This window comes from Grus americana, chromosome Z (assembly GCF_028858705.1).
Source record: "Grus americana isolate bGruAme1 chromosome Z, bGruAme1.mat, whole genome shotgun sequence".
NCBI lineage: Eukaryota > Metazoa > Chordata > Aves > Gruiformes > Gruidae > Grus > Grus americana.
In genome coordinates, this window is record NC_072891.1 from 44,250,445 (window position 1) to 44,256,976 (window position 6,532).

A 6,532-nucleotide genomic window follows, 5' to 3' on the forward strand; every position below is an offset into this window, starting at 1 on the left:
AAACCTAGAAAGGAAATCACTTTCATCAGAAGTTATAATGTTCAAAAGCAACCCGTCTAGCTTTACAAATTGCTGTTTGCAGGGGCACTATGGTGAATCACTTTGTTTCTAGCAGGAGTTGCGCTGTCGCAGCTCAACTCTCTCAAAGGCACTCATGAAAACAAACTGCAAATCCAGTATTTACCACCAAGTGACCTAGGCTGAACAACTTCAGACCTGAACTGTCACTTCTGAGGTATTTGGAAATGCCATTTCAGCTGAGCACCAGCTCTGTGACTGTGTTTGGAAGATCTGCTGCTTTAAGTATTTCTTTATGCTTTTGCTGCCATAATTACAGAGTAGTGCTCATCACACCAGACTTGACTGCTGAATACAAGACACTACTTGGGTTAACACAGAAAACTTCATTGGTGACACATTTTGCCCGTTGTTCTACACTGACTTCAGCACAATGTTCAGCATCTACATGTGAAAACAAACTACAGATTTTTAATTCTGTTGGGCAAAATTAAAATTTGACTTACAAAAGTGCTGATTTGTACCAATCTGCTGTATTCTTAAGTGTGCTGATTTTCTTATAGAAAGGCTAAGAGTTTGTCAGATTCACTATTTTTTGTTTTAAATTAGTGGATTTATGGACCATACTAGGAATATGGCTAATACTGAGGATCTTATACATTTAACGAAAGATGAACAGATTAGTTTCAAGGGCAAGCACTGAGCAAAAGAAGATGTGTCAACATTTGCAGAATATTACCCAGGCACCTACTCCTCAATGTGACTGCAAAATGCTCAATATTTAATGGCATTGTAACATATTTACTTAATAAATATTTTGTTTTTCAAATCAGAATCAGTGTAATTCCATTCCATAAATGGAATGCAAATCTGTTCTTCCATAAACTGGAGGACGACATATATGGAGAGGCATGAAAATAATATTTAGCAGGTTGTCAAAATGGTTTTGCATACAACACTGCATATACTTACTGGAAGGACTTCCCTCAGTCCAGAATCTGTCTTCATTATCATAATCCTCTTACTGTACATGTCATTGGTGTTATCTTCATTCTCTAATCTCTCAAAAGACCTGCAGTGACCCTCTGTGATCTCTGGTTTTGGGTTGGTTTGTTTGCTAAACTGTGCTAAAAATACTCCTAGTTACTACTATTAAAAGTCAACTTTTGCCAGCAGACATGACAACTTCCATCTTGTTAAGAACAGGAAAAGACAACAAAATTTCAAGTAACTACTATCTGGCTGTAAACTAATGAGTTTGTATTGACAACCACTCCCAAATGCCTCACCGGGGAAAAGGGATAAATTTCCTTTAATGTTTGGAGAATAATTTGAACGCCTTAATAATGGGCATTACACACACACACAGAGTAGCTATGAAGGATTTTCATCTATTCTAAATACTTCATCGTATATATCTGTATTTGGTTACATTTCATTTCTAGCCCTCTTCTCTATTAAAAAAGTGATTAAACTAAAAAGAGGTGAACCCAGTTCTGGAAGCTTTGAGGGTTTGGTTTTTTGGGTTTTTTTGGAAAATGGAATTATAGGCTTCCTGCAAGCATAGCAAGTGGGTATAAATAATATTTTATGGAATTAAATTTAACATAAAAAAGAGAAAAGAAACTTGCTTCATGGAGCAAAAGGAAGAAAACTTTCTACTTATCCAGTGGACCAAGGAAACAAATGACAGTGCAAGTTTCTCACCCAGCCCATACGTCTCCATTATGGACACATCTATGCAGCAATTTACAGGCAGGCATGAACTTGCTCTGCCTATATCCCAGTCACCTCAAGGCTGCAAGACACAGTACTGCAGATACAACCTAAAATATGAGCTTCACCAGAGTGCCTACTAGGTCCGATATGGGTCTGTGCTAACACAATTCCTAGCTGGTTTGGAGCACAGACAAAACAAGCTCATGTCTGCCTGAGAATGGCCAGCAGAGTGGCCTTCAGAAAAGGTACCTCTCATTCTGGAGGACTGCTTGGGCCTCTTCGGCATGGCACAGTCAACTAAGATAGTGCATTGGCAATGAACTGACCATCGTATTTGAAAAAGGCAATAAAGGAGCTGAAAGCAACAGTCTGGTAACTTGTTAATCTGTTCCGGATCACAATGACTATCAAATTATTTATATTAAAGTCAGCGAGCTACACATCTTTCAACAAATTAAACCACCCCCGTTTCCTCAGATGTCATTCTGCCCAGTCACCACGCCCTAGTGTGGGATTATAGTTAATCACAGAGAGATTATCTATCCCTGCCATCACCTTGCTGAACCTCTTAGCTCTTGAGAGATGAACTAGAGATTGTAAAAATGGTATTATAGAATCATAGAATCATAGAATGGTTTGGGTTGGAAGGGACCTTGTTGTGGTTCAGCCCCAGCTGGCAACTGAGCACCACAGGGTGCTCACTCACTCCTGCCCCGGTGGGATAGGGAGGAGAACAGGAAGACAAAGGCAAACCTCATGCCTTGGGATAAGGATGGTATACTAGAATAGTGAAGGGAGAGGGAAATAACAACAATAGTACTTAGAATATACACAACGGGTGATAACAAAAGGCAATTTACTGACCCAATGACCGACTGCATACTCAGCCCACACTAAGACCATCCCGGAGCCGCTCAGAGCCATGCCACCCCTCCCCGACTAGCCCCCTTTTATTTTGAGAATGATGTCATATGATATGGAATATCCCCTTGGCCAGTTTGGATCACCTGTCCTGGCTGTGTCAGGTCCCAGCTTCCTGTGAAAATTATCTCTATCCTAGTCGAAACCGGGACAGACATTAAAGATCATCTAGTTCCAACCCCCCTGCCATGGGCAGGGACAGCCTCCACTAGTCCACGTTGCCCAAAGCCTCATCCAGCCTGGCCTTGAACACTTCCAGGGAGGGGGCATCCACAGCTTCTCTGGGCAACCTGTTCCAATACCTCACCACCCTCACAGTAAAGAATTTCTTTCTAATATCTAATCTAAATCGACCCTCCTTCAGCTTAAACCCATTACCCCTTGTCCTGTCACTACACTCCCTGATAAACAGTCCCTCACCAGCTTTCCTGTAGGCCCCTTCAGGTACTGGAACGCCACAACTAGATCTCCCTGGAGCATTCTTTTCTCCAGGCTGAACAACCCCAACTCTCTCAGCCCGTCCTCATAGGAGAGGTGCTCCAGCCCTCTGATCAGCTTTGTGGCCCTCCTCTGCCCTCACTCCAACAGCTCCATGTCTCTCCTGTACTGGGTCCTGCAGACCTGGACGCAGTACTCCAAGGGGGGTCTCCCAAGAGCGGAGTAGAGGGGCAGGATCACTTCCCTTGACCTGCTGGTCACGCCTCTCTTGATGCAGCCCAGGACACAGTTTGCTTTCTGGGCTGCAAGCGCACACTGCCGGCTCATGCTGAGCTTCTCATCAATCAATAGCCCCAAGTCCTTCTCCTCAGGGCTGCTCTCAATCCATTCCTCACCCAGCCTATAGTTGTGCTTAGGATTGCGCTGACCCACGTGCAGGACCTTGCACTTGGCCTTGTTGAACTTCATGAGGTTCGCACGGGCCCACCTCTCCAGCCTGTCAAGGTCCCTCTGGAGAGCATCCCTTCCCCCCAGCATGTCGACCACACCACGCAGCTTGGTGTCGTCAGCAAACTTGCTGAGGGTGCACTCGATCCCACTGTCCATGTCGCTGACAAAGATGTTGAACAGTGCCGGTCCCAGTACCGACCCCTGAGGAACGCCACTCGTCACCATTCTCCACTTGGACATTGAGCCATTGACCACAACTCTTTCAGTGCGACCATCTAGCCAATTCCTTACCCACTGAGTCGTCCATCCATCAAATCCATGTCTATCCACTTTAGAGACAAGGATGTCGTGCAGGACAGTATCAAATACTTTGAACAAGTCCAGGTAAATGATGTCAGTTGCTCTTTCCATAGCCATCAATGCTGTAACCTTGTTGTAGAACGCCACCAAACTTTTCAGGCATGATTTACCCTTAGTGAAGCCGTGTTGGCTGTCATCAATCACCTCCTTATTTTTCCATGTGCCTGAGCATAGTCTCCAGGAGGATCTGCTCCATAATCTTGCCAGGCACGGAGGTGAGACTGACCGGCCTGTAGTTCCCTGGATCTTCCTTTTTTCCCTTCTTAAAAATGGGGGTTGTTTCCCCTCTTCCAGTTGGTGGGAACTTTGCCAGACTGCCAGGACTTCTCAAATATGATGGCGAGTGGCCTGGCCACTTCATCCACCAGTTCCATCAGGACCCACGGATGCCTCTCATCAGGTCTGATGGACTTGTGCATCTTCAGGTTCCTTAGATATTCTCGAACCTGATCTTCTCCTACAGTAGGCGGGTCTGCATCCTCCCAGTCCCTGCCTTTGCTTTCTGTGACCTGGGCAGTGTGGCTCAAGCATTTGCCAGTGAAGACTGAGGCAAAGAAGTCATTGAGTACCTCAGCCTTCTCCACATCCTGGGTAACCAGGTCACCCGTTTCATTCCGGAGGGGACCCACATTTTCCCTCATCCTCCTTTTATCACTAACATACCTATAGAAGCTTTTCTTGTTGTCCTTGACATCCCTGGCCAGACTAATTTCTATCAGGGCTTTGGTTTTCCTAACCTGATCCCTGGCTGCTCGGACAGTTTCTCTGTATTGCTCCCAGGCTACCTGCCCTTGCTTCCACCCTCTGTAGGCTTCCTTTTTTTGTTTGACTTTGCCCAGGAGCTCCTTGTTCATCGATGGGGGCCTCTTGGTGTTTTTGCTTGACTTCCTCTTTGTTGGGATGCATTGCTCAGTTTGGAGGAGGTGACCCTTGAATATTAGCCAGCTGTCTTGGGCCCCTCTTCCTTCCAGGGCTTTGTCCGATGGTATTCTAGCAAGCATATCCCCGAAGAGGCCAAAGCCTGCTCTCCTGAAGTCCAGGGTATTGAGCTTGCTGCACACCTTCCTTGCTGCCCTGAGGATCCTGAATTCCACCATTTCATGGTCACTGCAGCCAAGGCTACCCTTGGGCTTGACATCCCCTACCAGGCCCTCCTTATTGGTGAGAATAAAGTCCAGCATGGAACCTCTCCTCATTGGCTCCTCTGTCACTTGGAGGAGAAAGTTGTCATCGACACATTCCAGGAACTTCCTGGATTGCTTGTGCTCAGCTGCATTGTCCCTCCAGCAGATGTCGGGGTGGTTGAAGTCCCCCCATAAGGACCAGAGCTTGTGAGCGTGAGGCTGCTCCTATCTGCCTATAGAGGGCTTCATCTGCTTGGTCCCCCTGGTCAGGTGGCCTGTAACAGACCCCTCTATGACGTCTCCTGCCCCAGCCCTCCCTTTAATCCTGACCCACAGGCTCTCGGTCGGCTCCTCATCCATCCCTAGGTGGAGCTGAGCTCCATGCACTCCAGCTGGTCATTGACATAGAGGGTGACGCCCCCTCCTCGTCTGCCCTGCCTGTCCTTCCTAAAGAGCCTGTACCCTTCCATCCCAACACTCCAGTCATAGGAGCTGTCCCACCACATCTCTGTAATGCCAATAATGTCATAGCCTTGCAGGCACACACACTTCTCCAGCTCCTCTTGTTTATTCCCCAATTAATGAGACCCAGTCCCAGATCACCTATTCATCCATGTTGCCCAAATGGTAGAAAGCCAGTGAAGTCAACCCTATGTCATCCCTTCCCAGCTCACCTGGCGAGCACAGAGGACATGCTGCAGAGAAGAAGAGGCAGGTCCTCCATGTCTTGTGAACTGCAATCCTCGACTGACAGGTCCGCCAGCGGGACTGTTTAGCAGGGTGGGAAGTGGCTTAGTGTCCTACTGTTTCTACCGTCCACTCCCATGTTAAAAGCAGCGCGATCTGGCCAGTTGATTTGATCTGTGATTTTTAAGCCCCATTGTGACACTCTGGAATGACCTCTGGGCCAGAAGAGTTAACCGGTAAAATAGCACTTTGTGAATTAAACCTGGCATAAGTTCACTGTGCTTTCCTTCTACGGGATTAGATCTTTACTATGCAAATTCTGACTGCAGACAGGCAAATGAATGTATTGGTATAAATCACACTTCAGCACTTAACATTGCTATGAACAGTAAGAGAATATAATAGACCAAGCAGATTTATATTCTGTTGGGTAATCCTCCAGGCTTGCCCTTGCTGAAAAGTCAGACCCAGTTTATGTCAGAAGCAGTCAATAATACAGAAAACTAATACATGGAATTGAGTGAGCGTCAACGGCTTAATTCATGCAGAGGGAAGGTAGCTTTTCTTTAGTAACCCCTCCTCCCTGAGAAGGTGCTGCAATATTTTCGCAGCAGCAGAGTAACAGAAATTTTACGTTTTAGAGATACATGTTATCTAACTAAGCAAGTATTATTGAAGCAAAACAAAAACAATGGCAACAAATGTCTGACAAGGCTGGCTTGTGTATGAAACAAGGTGGGGTCCCTCTCTGAACCTTGAATAGAAACATTATTTTTTCCTCCACGAGAAGCCATCATCACTCTTTCACCAAAAGG